The sequence below is a fragment of the Humulus lupulus genome, chromosome 4 (assembly GCF_963169125.1).
Source record: "Humulus lupulus chromosome 4, drHumLupu1.1, whole genome shotgun sequence".
Classification (NCBI taxonomy): Eukaryota; Viridiplantae; Streptophyta; class Magnoliopsida; order Rosales; family Cannabaceae; genus Humulus; species Humulus lupulus.
The window spans coordinates 80,137,360-80,156,940 of record NC_084796.1 but is presented as its reverse complement, the minus strand read 5'-3'; the positions used below and the strand labels follow the sequence as shown (position 1 = coordinate 80,156,940).

Below are 19,581 nucleotides of genomic sequence, written 5' to 3'. Positions count from 1 at the left end.
TGATCTTCATCGACTATATGGTCCCCATGAGTACATTAGGAAGCTCCTAGGTCCCACTCGCCCCCAACCTTTCTATCATCAATTTTCTACGCAACAACATCATAAGGGTTGTGCTTCTAAGCCTAGTAAGGAAAATACAAACAAGAGTTAGTCATATAATCAATTAATCAACATATCCTAAATTACACAAAAGTCATAACAAAACATATTTATACTAATCATATCACATCAGAAAACCATAGGTCATGTCATAGCCTAAGTCATAATCATAAATCACAATCTAAGTCGTAATCATAGTCATAAATCATAGGTCATAAGTAATAATTGTAACTATTGGACATAGATCATAATATTAAGTGAGATATAATAAAAAGATAAGTGTTTATTCAGGGGGCGGCAATTAAAACCTGGACAAAAGTCCGTCATACACCGGATCAACTTAGCTCTGTCATAAAATTTTGGCTACCGAGCCTACCGGACATAATTCCGTCATACATCATTTCACACCTTAGGTCCAGACACACTTTGTAACGCCCTGGTTACCCTAGAACAGTTACGGTGAACCGGAAATTTGACTCCCTACTCGAGTCCTTTGGTTAAAAATGTGCATCTAAGCGTTATTAACAGGCTAAGGTGGAAAACCAATAAAAAGGAAAGGATATATTTTATTTAATACATAAAATTGTTCATGGGCCCATCAAAAACATTTACAAGTTATTTACAACTCAAAATGGTCACTCCTGTTTCAAATTTACAAACCCGCCGACCTAAGCGGCAAAAAAAATAGGGTAAACCCCCTAGTTCCTCTGAGAATTCCTTGGCCGTGGTGGTCAAGTCGCCGCATATGTACACATCACCACCTAAGCTCTCCACTCAAGGCTAGGTGAGCTTTTCTTTCCCTTTACCTGCACCACATAGCACCCATGAACCAAGGCCCAGCAACAAAACACAATATAGCATGATATAATATCAACAACGATCATAATAATCAATCAGGACTATTAGTCCAAAACAGGTAAGTGATAGTCGCAAAAGTCACTAATGTGTGTACAGCTCTCGGGGCTTAAAAGATAAGTGAACCTTTCACTAGCTTAAACAGGATAGGTGCATGATGACTAGTCACCGACATAACCTAACTCATGACCCTAGAGTCATAACTATGGAACATTGTTCCCTAGCCATGTGACACGCAATCACCTAGGCCTTAGGCCTTGGATTTGAGTAATTAGCTTAGACTAGTCAAGCGCTTATAAGTTTCATCGACCTTAGGGTCGGTCCAGCATTAATGCCTTAGAGTCATTCAACGCTGATATTGATTAGATCTAATCTTCATTCGGCCCTGCGTTCAGGACGTTTATGTCGTATCTGACTCTTAGGTCAGTGTCCCTGACTAGTCAGTGCCATATACAAGTGAATAATATTCGCTAGCATATAATATGCAATCAATGTCCATATTTATCAACAATCATGCATGTCACATACACAAGGTGCAATTTTCTTACCTCTGATTCGAGGAAGAATGAATAAAAGAACGACCCTTGAGAACGATTTGACTTTTAGTCCTTTAGCGATCACTTAGTCATAACCAAATATGGGACACCATCAATAAAATGATAAACAAGGGTTCCCAAACCAAGATCTAGCCTCCGGGACATCAATCCCCACTAATCCGGGTAGTAGGAACGATCCCGAGGGCAAAAACACTCAAACGGGCTCAAACCTGACCAAGGGCTGCGACCCTAACACCTTGGGCGACAGCCCCCAGCCACTCCAGGAGCAAGGGCCGCGGTGCCCTACACCTAGGGCCGCGGCGCCCAAGAACAGGACCGCAAACCCCAACCCATAACCATCCCCAAACTCATTCTCCTTCATCCCAAACCCTCCAAAAACATACCTAAACACTTCCAAATCATCAAATCATGTGTTCCCAAGCTTCCCAATGATCCAAAACCATAAAATCCCAAGGCTCAAACGAACCAAAAACTCAATGATTCACAAAAGCCAATTCTAAGCTTTGAAACTCTAAAAACTCAAAACATAAAACTTAGATTACCTTTGATTGGGTTGTTTCTCGTCAAATCCTTCGGTCAAGAAGCTTCTAATCTTTCCTAGGATCGCTATGCCTCGATCCTCGCTTGATTCCGACTCCTAGAACTCGAGATTTCTTCGAAAATGCTTCGAACGGTAAAATGAACTAACGGGAGGAGAGCGAGAAGTTTTCTAACGTACGTTCTATCTGACAAGCTACTTCAAGCTTAAGTAACCTCAAATAAAACCTAGTGCTCGGGGTCCCAAAAACACCCCTGAGGACATTATAGTCAAAACTCCCAAAATTTCCTCCTGATTTCAATAACTCCCAATTTATCATCAAATAACATTCTCATAACTCAATATCCCAATAAAAGACCCACGTTATGACAAAACCGCTAATTTATAATATAAGACTGTCTCATGCCAAATAGTTCGAATATATCTCCATAATAATGAGATCTCATTCACAAATCACAATATGCACCCAAATACACAAATATGCCCTCAACGGGCCAAATTACCAAAATACCCTAATATTTGAATGTGGACCCACATGCATGCATATAACAACATATTATAATATAATTCATATAAACATGTATATAATCATTTAATAGCATAATTAAACAGTTATGGCCCTCCCGGCCTACTAATCCAGCCATAAAATCGCATTAGGGATTTCGGGGCATTACACACTTACCCCTTTATTGTATCTAAAATTTTAGGTCATACAAAACATAAACTAAACCACCTACTTTTCCTTACCAAAAATTGGAATATTGGAGACAAGAGTGGGATTGGAAACTCCTAAAACGAAACATAAGAAAACATAAGTCCTCTAAAGAAAAGAAGAAAAAATAGAAAATCTAAACCATCAAGATAGTAACTTACCGAAGACCTTAAGTTTTAAGAAACTCAAACACCTAACCAAAAGTCTATATAAGGAATTAGTATTTAAAGAAAAAGGAAAGATTTAGAGAAATGGAAATGGACTAAACTTGAAGATGAACGGTACCTTAGATAGCTTAGAGCTTTGATCTATACCTCAAACACCGAAATCACACAAAATCTTACTTCCCAAATGTTTATAAAAGCTTTAGATTTGAAAGCTTTAACCCCAAAACCCTATTGTTTCTCTCTAGAGCGAACTTAGCAGCTTGGAGGCTTTGAACTGTGCTTGAATGATTAATAAAATGGCTGAGTGAAGGGTCCTATTTATAGAGTTCAAGGATTGAAACTAACTCCTTTTAAAATGAATAAATAAATGATTAAAAATTGAATAAATTTGAATTATCTGTTCAACAGATGCCTAGAACTCAGTCAAAGACATTCAGGAATGAGTCAATGTTGTTGGGGGCAGTTTCTTGCTCGATTTTTTATGAAAATTCTAAAACGGCTACTTGAGCCGATATATCGCCTACCCTAGGAGATATATCACCCTACCTATGTCCCGAGGATCCATAGTTTCAGTCGTGCGAAGTCGACGTGTTTTCCGTATCAATCATAGGCGATATATCGGCCCCTATAGCTGCGATATATTGGCATATGCTGATATTTTAAACATGTTTTTGTAGATTTTCAGCACACTTGAATTTTGTTAAAACCACTTTGACTGAGTAGAACGTGATCCTAACAGATGAGGGAAGGTTCTAGACCTTTTAGATCTATCATTTATTAATTTATTCATCTAAAATGCTTAAATCCTTAATAATCATACATGTGACAAGTGTAACGCTCTTAATTATCTTATCTAAACCTTAGGTTATAATAAAAAATATTTCTAGGACTATATTCATCAATCAAACCTTATGATAAAATTAATATTTCTAATCCATAGTTTAAACTTATAAAATTCATAACTATATCTACGAGTTTCCAACTAAATCCCGGCTTGAACCAATAACCACGAAAACTAAAATACTAAGCTACTACTACTACTATCTAGCTAAGTAAAATTTCGGGATGCTACAGGGGAGTTCCAACTTCTAAGCATGTATGTCGCGGGGCGTCGATGAGCGATAAAACAATGTAGATAAACGCCAAAAATGCTTATGAATTTTTATGTTATGCTTTATATTTTTATGACGCTATAGTGGGAATTTATATTTTATTTTCAAGAATGCATAAAGACAATATATTTTTATTTTAAACTATTTGTCCCAAATTGCACGTTTTGACAAGGCCCCACTGAATTTTTCTTAAAAAAATGCTATTTTTCTAATTACTATGAATTGAGTGACATTTTTACAAAGTAAATAGATTAGGGCGTTGTTACAAAAATGTATATTTAGTCAACAATATATTATTGTTCTCACTGAACAGTTATGTCTAAAAGTCATGGTTTTTGTACTGACTCTAGGAAATGTGCCCTTAAAGTGTATTTTTGTAAAACATTTACTGAAAATTTAAATAAAGATAAAATTTCACTCATATTTCTATTTTAATTACATATCATTTATCTATAAAGATCCAATGTTATTACATGTGATCTTGAAGTAAGCATTTAGGTATATACATCAAATATTTTTTGTAATTCAAGATTATATAGTTAAAAAGATAAGCAAAAATCAATTTGTTTTGGAAAAACATGGTAGGCATCCAACATGATCCATTGAATAGTGACGGGCAGCCAAGCCCACTCTGTGAGGAGAGCAATGGTTAGCTCACTTCCTCACTCGCATGGTTAATATAAATAAAACCTTGAGTGAGGAGGCTCAGGATAATGCTCTTCTTGACAGAAAATAAGAAAAAGAAAACTCTCTTTTTCTTCTCCCTATACCTCACACCTAGGCCTAGTGAAAAGTGAAGCTTTGTGTATTGATTTCTATAATATATAATAGCATACACCCTCTCATGGGTTGAGACACAAAAGTGTATCATAATATTCACAATTGACGAGCTCATACATCCTCTTCATTCTGTGTAAGAGATAGCTTGGAAGAAACCTTTGGAGCGACATGCATGGGAGGAGAACTGTTAAGCTTTAGATTTGCGCTTCAAGAGGTAAAAATCTATACAAAGCTATATGTCATTTTTATAGATGCATAATATACGAGAAGATCTCATTCTAGTTATAGTTGCTAGAGTTAGATTTATCTCATGAATCAATAAAAAAATTATTTATTTAGATTTTTTGTAATATGAGATATCACACTTCCGTTGCACTAACATACATGTATTAAAAAATCAATAGTGAGAACTAGAAAATAGGAGAGAGAACGAAATAAAATTATATTTCCTTCATAGTTGTTTTGTAGATGATACAGAAAATTAGTTTATTGTAATAATATTAACCTAAAATTATTGTTAAGGAATTTGCGTACAAAACTAACTTAGTAATTGTTAGGCGCATGACTTTATTCCTATGGTATCGAGTTAAGAAAGAAACAGAAAGCCAATGATTTTCTATACTTAGACCTTAGACTATCTACTTCGCCTTATATTGAACCAAGAATCAAAGTGTCGTTAGGTGTTGTGAGGACCTGAATCTCTAACTTGTTGACTCAATAGAATACGAAAGTAGATTCTATTGGTTAATGCCCTTACATAGGGTCAACTCTTTTTTTTTTTTTTAAATAGTTGTTATGAGACCAATACATACATTAATCTTTAAATATATGATTTAAAGAAAATTAAACTTAAATGCATAAGTGTTGGGATCCGAAACAGTTAAAAAGATAAGCAGAGTTGTTAAAAGTGCATAAAAGAGTAATGAATGACTATCACGTAATTTTAAAAGTCTTAAACTTAAACTTACACTCATTAAAGTGACTCTTTGGAGAAGTCTTTGAAAACCCACCAACTCTACAGGTCGATTGATGACAATATGCATACTCAGACGAGATTCCCTGCCACCCACCAGCACTGAGACATGTAGGCTTTATTCTTACCAGCACACAAAGTAATTGGGTATGCGATATAGCCTAGTTAGGAAATATGTAACAAGAAATTTCTTTAATAATATGACATTTAATTCTTATCATAGCTAGTATTCTCAAACATCGTTATCATTCCCACCTAACAAAAAAATTCTAATTCTTGTTCTAGATTTTGAGATGGTTGTTTTTGGTCATTTAACTGGGGGGCTTGGGTTTGAGCCAAATGTTGGGATGAAGATTTTGGGATAGCAATTCCCTAATTTATTTTCTTAAGATACTTACTAAGAGCATAGACTGTAACGACCCAAAATTACTAATAAGGCTTAAGGGCCTTGATTAGTGTGCCAGGAGGACATAATTGGAAGTTATGTAAATTAATGGTAAAAATGCATGATTATGTGATATGCATGATCCTATGATTATATGGATATGTGGAATGCATGTTTATGAATATTAGATAAGCATGCGGGCCCTGTTTAGTCTGTAAGGGCATAATTGTAATTTTGGCCTGTTAGGGCATAAATGTGATTATTTGTGATAATTGTTGAGACCATATTATTATGTGGATATATATTTGCAGTCTTCGGCACGAGGTGATCCTAGGTAGCAAGTAACGGGAAAGTCACAACAGGACCCGGTACCTGACTCGGGGCGAGCCAAGGGTTATTTTGGGTAATGGACATTTATTTAGGTTATTGAGTTATGAAAATAAATAATTGGACATATATTTGAGTTTAGGAAGCCTAGGTGGGAATACCGGGGAATTTTACCATTTTTCCCTAAGGACGTTTTCGGTACCCTGAGCCTTGGGATTAACTTAAGAGGCTTAAGTTAGATAAGACAAAGGAAAAAAGAAATGTTTGGAAGAATGCCATAACCGACTCCCTCTTTCTCTCCCCTTCTCTCAAGGAGTTCCTTCAAGCTTGCCATGGAACCAAGGGAATTTTGGCTAGGAACTCAGGGATTTGAGCTGGAGTTGTGGGGAGAATTTCTGTGGCAATTTGAAGGTTCAACCAAGAATTTAGGTAAGTACTTATTTGTGGTTTAGTTAATTGAATCCTATAGTTTTGAGCTGGGTTCTAAGTGCTTTGGGTTCTTAATTTTGAAGATTAAATTGATGCTAAAGACATGGGAGTTAGCTCAGCTATTTCTTGGAGGTTTGGTTCTTCAGTGAAGGTAAGCTTCAATTTATGGTTTAGTGTTTGAATTCTGAGTTCTCTTGACTGGTTTTAGAGTTCTTAAGCTTGTGGGTTTCAAAGATTAAAAAATTATTTTGACGAGTTTCTAGACTAGGCTTTTGCTGGGTTATGCTGCTGAAAACATGTTAGAATGTTTGTGATAATTGGATTGTTTTATTTGGATGAATTTAGATGAATTTGAGTGAGGTTTCAGTGTTGAAAATGGGGATTTTTCTAGGTTCGAAGGGGTTGGGCCGCGACTCTGTTCTTGGTGTGCCGCGGCCCCATAGATTAGATGAGTGCCAAGAAGAAGGGGGGCCGCGGCATGGGAAGCTTAGGGCCACGGCCCGTGTCTGCTGTTTGGGAAGGTTAGGCCTCTGGTTGGAGGCGGGTCACGGCATGGATGGCTAGGGCCGCAGCTCTTAAGGGAATTTTTGGCCATTTGTAGTTTTTAAGCGTGGGAACCTAACCTAGGGTGCTCGGGATCAATCCCACTACCGTGTTTGGTGGAATTCAATGTCCCGGAGGCTAGAACTTTGTCCGAACACCTTTATACAATTATTGATAGAATCCTTTGTCATGGTTGTGACTAGGTGTATGCTCGGGCTCGGGGCAGGATCGTGCTCGGGGGTTGTCTTTCTTAATCAAAGCACTTGGAATTAAAGGTAAGAAAACTGCACCCGTTTATATGGATAGGATGGGACTAAGTGTTCCCTATATTTGTAAGCACTGTTATATGATTGTGATAAACTATGTGAATATGTTGGGACCAAGAGCTCCCTATAACTATATGAATGTCATGAGGTGGTATTATGCCATGGGGACATGTGCTAAATGGCATAAGAGTGTCGGAATCAATACTTGCGCATAGGGCGCATCTAAGCCACTGGTAGCTAAGGACAATTTAATAATCATTGAGCTCGGTTTAAGCGGGCTGGAGTCAGTGGGGTGAACACTGGGCTTGGCCTAAGTGAGCCAAAGACAGTAGACTATTATAGAGGGTGCGGCCTAAGGGCGTCAAACCTAGTTATTGCATGACATGTGTACTGTTGTTAGGTTGATGTGTATGATATGCTGAATATCTGGATGCTGGATCATTAGTTGTCAACTGGTGTTCTTGATTAAGTGAATGCTATGGCTTGCTGGATAATTGGTTAATGTCTTGTGAATCATTTGGTTATGCTTTGTGATCTATTTGATTATCGATATTGATTGTGTTATGATGTTATAGTTTTCTTGTTGGGTCATGGCTCACGGGTGCTACGTGGTGCAGGTAAAGGCAAGGGTAAGATGAGTTGACCATGGGTTGGAGAGCTCCGAGGATGAGATGTACATTGTCAGCTACTCGATCGCCATGGTCGAGGGTTTGTACAGAGACAGAAACCTAAAACGTGTATTTTTCCATTAGAGTGGCTTGATTATTTATAAGATTTGAAAATTATGTAATTATGTTGTTTAAACCATAATTTGGGATCCCATGTACCAAACATTTATCTAAATGAAAATTATTCGTTTATAACAAAAATCTTTTAAACCTAATCTGTTTGTGTCATTAGTTTCACATGTTTATTTAAATGATTTGATTAGCAAGTCTCGCACTATTTCAAACACACAGTGTAACGGTCTTGGTTATCCAGGGCGTTACATAGACTAAGTTACATTTCTTGTTTTGGAATTATAGGACCTCAAAGTGAACAACACTCACAATGTAAAATTCCCTAAACTAATACTTTGTAAAAGTGACTGGGTGAGCTAAAAGCCCAATAAGGAAGTACAAATAACAGACCAAGAAGAACACAACAAAACATAATCTTATCGTAAGACTCCTACAACGTCATATACATACATTGCCATACGTTGCACTTATCGTCTTCATCATACATCGATATTATGCATCATAAATCATAAACATATTCAAACATCATCATCATAAACATTATCATCATGTTTCCCTTCGAAAATAACACTTTATTTAAATTAATAAAATTACGAGATTGATGTGAGAAAAATATAATTTTAGGTGTGAGAAAATATATTTTGCTTGTATTATTTAAGACTTAATTTTATGTAGTATAAATTCATATCTGCTAATCAAATAATTATTTTTAATTTATTAAACTAAACTTTCAGCAACCATTTAATTTATTTAAAAATCACAACTGAATTTAATCTCAATATTTTTCTTAATTAAAATTAAGAAAAACATACTCATTAAAATGTGAACATTCAAGGTTACATTTAAAATACCATTTTTAATATACATATTTATAATTTAGGGTATTATATTATTTCAACAAACACACAATTTCCTTTCATTTAAAAGATATTTCCTAATTTTTACCAAAAACTTCCAGCAACAATTAAAACCTTCAAAAATAAACATCTTGGCATTAAAACTCATATTTTCCCCATAAAATATAAAAAAAAACTGTAGGTATTTATTTGTGTAAAATATCATTTTAATGTAAATTAAAATACCTTTTTAATTTCATAAAATCATCATATCACTTGCAAAAATATTTATGCATAGAAATCATTATTTTCATCACTTTTCATACCATTTATACACAAAAATCAGCAAGCATATAAAGTCATGAAATTCATCCTTTTCATCATGCTTCACAAACTCATACATTGATCATACATATTTAATCAACACAAAATTTAAACACAAACCCTAGCATACACCTATTATCATATTATTAATCTAAGAAGAATCCCCAAGACCAGATATATATTCAAAGCATAGGCATATTTCAAGATCAATCATACCTATACATGGCACAAGAACCCTAGGCTGAAATTCACATGACTTAATCATAAAATAAAACCAAAATTTTCATTTACATTTACATGAACCCTAACATGTTTCTATCTCAAAATAATGAACAAGTTCATATAACACCAAGAGAAACATAAACAAAACCAACATGAAATATTTACATAGGCCTTGGCCGAATACTACATGTACATAAACATAAAAATACCAGGATCATCATACTTAGTAAATCAAAAACAAAATCCTTGCATGCTTTTTACATAAAACCTTAAAATTAAACAAACCATATCATCATATTATAGGGAAAAACCCTAGGTCTCATAACATCAAATATTACCATGCTCATGATCCTAAGATCAAACAATACTCGAAACCATATACCCTTCGTTAACACCAAATCAAACACAAAAGTAAAAAGTGGCTCCATTACCTCTCTTTATTGTAGAATCAAGAACACAATAGTGACAAGAACCCTAGAGTACAATCACCTTGAATACCTATCATCAATTTCGAACCACAAGCAAAAGGAGAATAAAACTTAGCAATGAGGGGGAAGAACATGTTTAATGGAATAATCATAATCAAAACAATGATCAAGACCATACCTACCAAAGTTTTGAATTCCCTCCTCTCCTTTTTCTCTTCTTTCTTTCTTTCTTTCTCTCTTTCTCTCTCTAGCTCTCACGCACACTCTCTCTCTTCTTCTCCTCCTAGCCGATGGCACCACAAGCAAGAATGGCCTCTCTCTTTTCTTTCTTCCCTTTTAATCTAACCTAGGAAAATAATAGCCTAAGGGAAAAATGGGTAAGTTTCCCCATTTTTCTTATTTTCTTTTGTTTTTATTTTATTTGATTTTCTCTTAATTAGTAGAAAAATAAAGATGACAACCTCCCTTTACCATTTTAGCTATTGTCTTCAATTTAATTGCCAAATAAAATAGGAAAAGAAGAACTCTCTTTCCCACTATGCTTCACACGCCCCTTACCTTTCCTTTTTCTTTTATATATATTTTTTCGTTTGAATAAATTAAAATAATTCTAATAAAAGAAAATAAGAGTGTGTAGAAAATTATATGCAAGTGCATCATGCAACCATTCACATGCACACACTTAATCACTAGGGCGCATCACTACCTACCATGCACCTTGGTGCATTCAACCAAAACTCAATTACTCACAAATTAAATAAATAAATCAATCAACAATTAACAATTAAATTCAAACAATTTATAACAATCAATTTAAACAAATAAATAAAATAATTTAGAACACTTAACAATAAAATAAAACAAAGCACAAAATTTATTAAATAATATAAATAAATAAAATTTTGGTGCGCTACACACAAGGAAAGAAATGCTAAGCTACTGGTGCTAAGGACATGAGGTAAGGAAGTCTGCACTTGTGTAACTAAGGATATGTGGAAAATAATTGTTTAATATGTTGTGTATACTGCTAGATTTTTTTATAGGATTTTATAATGGAGATATATAATCATTGATACATGCTATGAGAATTTATGTTGAAAATTGTCAATATTAGGACTGTATATGTGGGCAGCAACTATATTCTCCTCGTGAGTTGCATTCACCTTAGGTTCTTGTTGGTCTTTTCTATGCCTACACTCTCTAGCATAGTGACCATTTTTCCCACACACAAAGCAAGGGCCTTTCTCGCCCTTAAACTTGTTTGGGTTGGTTTTTGGACCTAAGGGTCTCTCATTACCCTTCTTGTCTTTCCCTTTTTTTTGGGATGTTTTGATTGTGACACCGCATTTAATTTAGAAGTCTCAACATTAGACCCCTCCACAAGATTGACTCTAAATATCGATTCTTCCTCAATTCGAATATGCTTTTGGATTTCATCGAAAGAATAATCCTCATTTTTATGAATTATTATTTTCCTATAGTTCTTTCAAGTTGGTGGTAATTTTGTCACTATAGAACCAACTTGAAAGGCCTTGGAAAGCTCATTATTTAATACTTTCAATTTGTTAACAATTATTTGTAGCTCATGTATTTCTGGAAGAATAAGTTTATCACCAAAAAATTTGTAATCAATATATTGAGAATGGTGTTGGGAGAGGTTCAAGGGTGGACTCTAGGATGTAGGCGATCTTGAGAGTGGTCAAGAGGAATATCACATTTTCTTGCCACATAGTGAAATTAGATCCATCAAACGTATCCAACCTCACTACATCTTGGTTCATGATTTTGATAGTCTCACCTTCCATTGAAACAAACAAAGGGGTAAGCTTTTGAATGTTAGAAAATGATAGGTTGCCTCAATGGAAAATATGTGAACTATGAAAACTGTAGACAAAATAGTACAAATAAAGCAAAGATTCATTAAATAAAATTCCAAAGCAATGATTGAAAATTACAAATAAAATAAGAGAAGAATTAGAAGTAGAAGAAGAGAATAGAGAAATACAACTCTAAACGAAAGATACAAATAAAGTCATAGTGTTGAAACAAAAGAGATAAAGGATTACAACTATAAACAAGAAATACAAGTAAATAGAAAAGGAAGAATGAGATGAAAAGCAATAGAAAATTAAGAACAAGAATAAAACAAACACTCTCACTCACACATCCAAAGTGAAGAGTTTTGGGGATTACCATGTTGAACAATGTTTACAACCTTTGTCCAAAAGCTTATTTCCCCTATCTCAAGCACTAAGGGAGCTCTTATAGACGAAATAGCTTTCTGGAATAAACAAGTCTCTATGGTGAATTTCTAGACAAGTGCTCTAGTGGATGGAAATTGGTGTGTCTTGAAAGTGAGAAATAAGCTCCTATTTATAGAGTTTTGAGACACCCTTTGAATTTCAAATTTCACCAACCCCCATGGTTGTTACTAATATTTAATAGAATGTTTATGAGTTTAAAAATGAGTTTTAGGAGTTGCTTGAGTTGTGTAAAGAACGCCCTAAGCTAATACTTATAAAACATTCGCATAACATAGTTTATAAAAGAATACCACTCATTATCAAAGTCTTAGTGGGGACTTGCTTAAAACCATGCAAGTTGGTGAGATTAGTTTTAAAAGAAAACATAAATTTTTATGCAAAGTTTAAAAGAAACAAAATTAAATAACCGAGTCCCACTGATAATTTAGGAAAGTCTCTTAAAACAAAACATAATTTAAATGGCGTTCTACCATGATCGTTTTTCCGTCCATAGGATTACCCCATGCCATACACCCCATGATGATAGAACTCCTCACGTCACCACGCGTGCCATAAAGAAATCCTATTTGCTACCTGGAAGGAAAGTAAGGGGGGTGAGCTAAAAGCCCAGTAAGGAAGTACAAACAAATAAGCAAGTAAGAATACAACAAATACAAACACTAACGTTCATCTAAAACATCAAGGTATATCAAAACATAATCGTAACATATCATTATTTACATATCATATCGTAATCGTAACATATCATCATTGCATATCATAACGTAATCGTAACATATCATCATATCACAATCATACAGCATACATGATGAGCATGGCTCGCTAGTTGTCCATGTCACCCTATGAGGTAAACAGGAGTCTTTGGTCCTTGAATAACCTCGGCGCGTCCGCCCTAGGAGTTACGTTTTTAGCTATAGTAACTCGTTCGATGTATCTAACATCGTAATCTGTTTGATATATCTAACATCGTAATCTGTTTGATGTATCAATATCGTAACTTGTTTGATGTATCTAACATCCATACACATATCATATTCAACATATCAACACATTATGGCATTCATAATTCATAACAATTCATTCATACAACAGTCTTACCATTCATAGTATAAAATCATAGAATCTATCTAACTTCCTTACCTCAGGTCCAAGCTAAGAAATTTTCACAATCTTTCAACGAGCCTATATCATAATCAAAACAACATTTCTTCGGTTCATAAAATTACTATTTTTCCCTTCCATACAACTCACGTGTGCATGGGCCATGCACACATAATAACAGTTACACATAACATGCAATTATTCTTAAATGACACATAAAGGCATAAAAGAATAATGCTCATTTTACCTATTTTACATGCATGACCATTTTATAAAAACCACATAGTTGAATAATAAACATAATTTTGGACGTAAAAGTGGAGTTGCATGTAACATGCATACGTGGTAACATTACGTAATTGTGACGTTTTCAAAAACGATAATTCTACATTTCTTACTTTTATTGTTTAAAAATAATAGACATATAACATGCTTTACTTTTCTTAAAATTTCTAAGTTGATTAAATTTCTCAAAACATTATTTTATTTTATAAAATAATTTGATTTAGATTAAAAATAAAATATGTGACAATTTCATTCATTAATCTCAAATTACAAAGAATTAACCAAAAAACTTGGAATTAATTAAAATACCTATTTTTAATATGTTTCTTTAGAAAAATAAATTTTATCATTGTGTTACATAAATGATGTGAGAAAATATATTTTTAAGTGTTGAAAAATATATTTTTATTTAAATTAAATTATTTAAGACTTAGTTTTATGTAACATAAATCCATATGTGACAATTAAATAACCATTTTTAACATTTTTAAAACAAACTTTGAGCCACCATTTATTTTCTTCAAAAATCACAAATAAAAAGAATCTAAATATTTTTCTCAATTAAAATAAAGGAAAACATAACTTATCAAAATAAGTATTCCTACAATTTTAAAATACCATTTTTCAATATTACCATAACTTAGGAAAATAATTTGTTCCAAAAGCTCATCAAATTCATTTTAGTGAAACTCACTTCACATTTTCTTACAAAAATTCCAGCAACTATTTTTATCTTTAAAAATCACCATATTCAATTTAAAAACTCATATTTTCTCAAAAATTCAATAAAAATTCTGTAGGTAATTATTTGAGTAAAATATCATTTTAATGGGACTTAAAATACCTCTTTTAATTTCATAAAATTAACATAACATCAAGGGCATTACTTATGCATGCAAATCATTTTTTTATCAAACTTTTACCCAATTATTTACAAAAATCAGCAAGCTTAATTTCTCATGAGATTCATCTTTTATCCCAAAAATTTCACATAAAATCATACATGTCCAAAATCTCATCATACTCTTATCATATACATAATTCTAAGAATATTACTAACATATACACATGAAATCTTATAAAACCCATTTTTCTATTCCATTGAATCTACACATGAAATCCAACAACAATAACAATGGCAAATAACATACATAAATTCATAAACACCATATTTCATATACATGCCTTTATAATAACCCTAGCATATTTCTATCATATTTCTAAAATCATCATTTGCCATTTTACATAAATCAATAGATTAACAAAAAAATAACCATAGCAATATAAACATAAAATATAACCTCATTATAAATGTTGACCGCATTTTTGGCCAACGACGTGAGAACGTCAGAAAGGACAAACCTTCAAGAGAATTCAAACGACACAGACAGTTTAATAAAGAAAATAAAGGACACACGTAATTTTTATAGTGGTTCAGCCCCAATCAGTTGGTAATAGCCTAATCCACTTAGAGATTTGATTAATTTATTTACACTCAAGATCAGATAAACCTTAGTCAACTGAGTTTCTTCAGTGTAAATTCTCAGAATACAAAAGAGTTCTCTCTCAAGAAAACACACTTTCTCTCTCTAGAAAACTCAGACCAAAACTTCGAATTGCAGAAAAGTCTAAAAAGAAGAAGAATCCCCTTTCTGATCTCATAAGCCATGTATTTATAGGTGTAACGACCCAAATCCGCTAATAAGGCTTGAGGGCCTTGATTAGCGTGCCAGGAGGGCATGATGGGATTTATGTGTGATTTTAATGATTTAAATGCATGGTTATGATTTAAAGCATGTTATATGACCATTTGTTTATCTGAGATGCATGACTATGTATGTTAGTATGCATGTAGGCCCGGATCGTGTTAGAAGGGCATAATTGTAATTTTGGCCATGTTGGGCATAACTGCATTGATATGTGATGATTTTTGAGACCACAGTGGTATGTGGGTGTATCAGTGATTTGTGACTCAAGGCGATCCCAGTGAGCAGGCTAGCGGAAAGTCTTAGCGGGAATTTATACCCGGCTCGGGGTGAGCCTGGGGGTATGAACAGGAATTCAGAGAAATAGATTGAGATTTATTTTGATGATGGGGGATAATTATTTGGTGATTTATCAGGTATTGGGAAGCAACGGGAAAATATTAGAGACACTTGAGGATTATCGGGAATTGGGTAAATGACTAAAATGGCCCTACTTGGGTAAAAGGGTTTAGAATTAATAGGGAGGGCATTTTGGTCAATTGTCTTTTGAAGATAGAATAAATGAGGCTTTATACACTTAGTGGATTTTGTAGAATAGAGTAAAGGGGCTGAAAAAGAAAGGAAAAAGGAAAGAAAGAAAAGAGAGAAAACTGATGGGTTTTCTAAGGGATCGGTTTGGGGGTTCTAGCACCTCTTCTCTTCTTTTTCTTGAGGTCAAGCTCAGTGGGGAGCTAGGATAGGCTGAGCATCAAGAATCTTAAGGTTACACTTGGAGACTTGGCAAGGATTAGCAAGAACATCTGAAACTTGAGGTAAGTTCTTGAGGATTTCAGTTTTAGGGCTTTACTGGTTTTGAGCTGTGTTTTTGAGCTAAATGGATGGGACTTATGGGGAAAAGTAGGTCAAGCTTTGATGATGATCAAGCTAAGGAGGCCTAGGGTTGAATCAAGGTCGAAATTGCATTAATGGTATGATTTCTAAGACTCTATCTTTGTGGTTTACATGAATTTCTGGTTTAGGGTTGTTCATGGTAGATTTTGAGTTGTTGGGTTGCTTGAGTTTGGGATTGAGTTCTTGGGATGCTTGGGATGAGTGTGAGGTGTGTATAAGTTTGTTTTTGGGCTTGGGAAAGACTTGGACAAGTTTGGAGTTGAAATGAGAGAAGAAAATCGCAAGAAGCGATTTTTGGTTTTGCGTGCCTGCAACTAGCGCTAGTCTTTGGGCGCTGTAGCGCTAGGCCTTCTTTCTGGGGAGGTGCTGATTCTGCTTGTAGCGCTATAGCGCTCTCTTTTGAGCGCTGTAGCGCTACCCTGCGCCCAGAATGGGGTTTTTGGGCTATTTGTTAGGGATTTTGACCTAGGGTTCGAGGTTCGACTCCGCCACCTTGTTTTGTGGATCTAGGACTTCCCGGGGGGCTCGGGATTGGTCCCGAGGCTAGGTTTTCGGACTTGGGGTTCGGTGTTGACTTTGACCTATGTTTGTGCCTAGGTGTGCGCTAAGGCTCGAGTGGGATCGTGCTCAAGGAGTCAGGTGATTTTAACTATCGAATTGTCAGGTAAGAAAACTATAACACCTGTAGGATGGGGCGTGGGCCCATAGTGTGATTGTGGGGCACGACCCTATATTGCATGTTGCATGATGAGATGATTGCCGGGCGTGGCCCTATACTGCATTACATGTTAGGGTGCAGATTAATTGAATTAGCATTTGTTTGAATGTTGCTTGATTTATGCTATGTGTGATTATGATGAAATGAACGGCAAAGGCCGAGTGCGGCGTAGGCTGGGTACGGCCGTGGGGCCGAAAGTAACACACAACACATGGGATGCTTATATTCAGGGTGGGACCCAAGGGATACATGAGTTATCCTCGCGGTGAGAACCGATACCCCAGGGCTTTGGTAAGGTTTCTAGGGCGGCATGGCCATGTTTGCTTAGTCTAATGGTTGACTTGTTTTTCTGTGGATTACCTGTTATGACTTACTGTATATTTGCATATGTTATGTTCTGCATGAGTTTTCTTGCTGGGCTTCGGCTCACGGGTGCTCTGTGTTGCAGGTAAGGGCAATGGCTGAGTCAACCAACCATGAGTACGGAGAGCGTGAAGCGACCCGTTCATGTTTGGCCTGCCCGACTGCTTGGGTTGGGGGTTTATTTGAAAATGGCTGTAATAATCTATGATTTTATGATTTATCAACTGTAAACTTATTTCAAGATGTAAATAGTTTTCAAACCTTATTTTGGGATCCCAAATGTTTAATACTAGCAGTTTTAAATGAAACGACGCATTTTCTAAGATTACAGCCTTAAATTTTAATTAGTCACACTTTTGTCTCAAAACCTCGGTTAGCGAGTTCATTGCACACTGATTTGTCTTAAAAATCACTTAGTAACGGCTCTAAGGAAGTAGGGCGTTACAATAGGCTTAGGATCATACATCTGATATCCCCTAGAATCGGGATATTTTATTATTCTTATTATATTTAAATTACAAAAATATTCAATATATAACATAACACCAAATTTGTGGGAAGAATGAGAGATTCCCGCGTGTGCCAAGACCGGTTCTTGTTGAAGCTGTTTCTGGGAATCTTGACTTAGTCCTCCTCTATCTAGTCGACTCATATCTCCTTCAAGCTGGTCGAACACACCTCTACTGGATACTCATGCAAGTGCTGGTCGGACACATGCATGCTGGACATATGCAAGTGCTGGTCGGACACATGCATGCTGGTAGGACATGCACTTGCTGGTAGGACATGCACTTGCTGGTAGGACATGCACATGCCTCTCGTCTAACATGGCACTCTGGTCTAGCATACAATGTCTCTCCTCTAACATGACACTCTGGTCTAGCATGCCATGTCTCTCCTCTAACATGGCACTCTGGGCAGCAAAGTTATTACTGGGCAGCAATATCACTCCTGGGCAGTAATGTCGTGACTGGTCAGACAAGGTCATGCCTGGTCGGTCATGACACTTCTCAAGCCAGTCAAAATTTTATCACAACTCTCAGGAGTCAATGTATTTATTGACTATTTAATGTGTCTTTTATGGACCATGTACTACCACTTGTCACCTCTATTGCCACGTCATCGATCTCCAATTTTTGGGGATAACAATAAACCCTATCAAATCCATTTTCTCAATCATACCCATGAGCCATTTTTAAACAAATCATATTCTCTTAAAAATACAAATCATAATCATCAATCCTACAATAATCAACCATTAGCATCACCATCAAAAACCTCAAAGATAAACCCATCAAAACCAATATATAGGCTAAGAAAGACCATTACCTCTCTTGATTGTAAAATCAAGAACACAATATGATCAACACCCAAACTTCACACCCCTTGTTCAAGCCTAGGGTTTTATTTCAAAACCACCATGAGGAGGAGAAAGAACCCAATCACACACAACAAATAAACAAAGTCAATAACATATAATCAAGAAAAGAGATTTGACAAACAAAAATACAAGAAAACATACTCTAAAATGGGTTCCTCTTCACCTTCTTCTTCTTTCTTCCTTTCTTTCTTCTTCTCCCTCTCTCTCTACATGCCACCCTCTCTCTCTCTCTCTCTCTCTCTCTCTCTCTCTCTCTAGGTCACGGCAGCCACAAGGAAAAATGCCCTCCTCTTCCTTTCCTTTCCCCTTTATTCAACTCTCTCAATAAATCCTCACCAACACAAAATGGTAAGTTTCCTTTTTCTATTTTATTTTCTCATAATTCCTTTTATTTTTCTTTTATTATAAAAGATTGGAGTCAAATGGTAGTTTCCCAAAATGTCTATCCTCATCCAATTAACCTTTATTCTCCTTAGAAAATAATGGAAAAAAAAAGATATCATTCCATTTCCTACACTAAACGCCCACCACTTGCCATAACCTTTATTTGTTTTTTTTATTATTATTTAATTTCCTACT

At 35.2% G+C, this 19,581-nt stretch overlaps 3 long non-coding RNA genes across 3 annotated transcripts; 1 reads left to right on the top strand and 2 right to left on the bottom strand.

The window, feature by feature from the left end:
- Window positions 1–697: 697 nt before the first annotated feature.
- LOC133829047 (uncharacterized) lies at window positions 698–10,675 on the bottom strand. The gene is made up of 4 exons (XR_009891482.1): window positions 10,472–10,675; window positions 10,297–10,363; window positions 5,789–5,954; window positions 698–905 (listed from the first exon to the last, which is right to left on the bottom strand). It is a non-coding gene; the product is annotated as an uncharacterized LOC133829047 (long non-coding RNA).
- LOC133829046 (uncharacterized) lies at window positions 5,985–8,616 on the top strand. Its single transcript, XR_009891481.1, has 3 exons — window positions 5,985–6,934; window positions 7,018–7,085; window positions 8,361–8,616. It is a non-coding gene; the product is annotated as an uncharacterized LOC133829046 (long non-coding RNA).
- A 7,189-nt stretch (window positions 10,676–17,864) lies between the features above and the next one.
- LOC133829045 (uncharacterized) lies at window positions 17,865–19,249 on the bottom strand. Its single transcript, XR_009891480.1, has 3 exons — window positions 19,144–19,249; window positions 18,951–19,017; window positions 17,865–18,863 (listed from the first exon to the last, which is right to left on the bottom strand). It is a non-coding gene; the product is annotated as an uncharacterized LOC133829045 (long non-coding RNA).
- Between the last annotated feature and the right edge of the window lie 332 nt (window positions 19,250–19,581).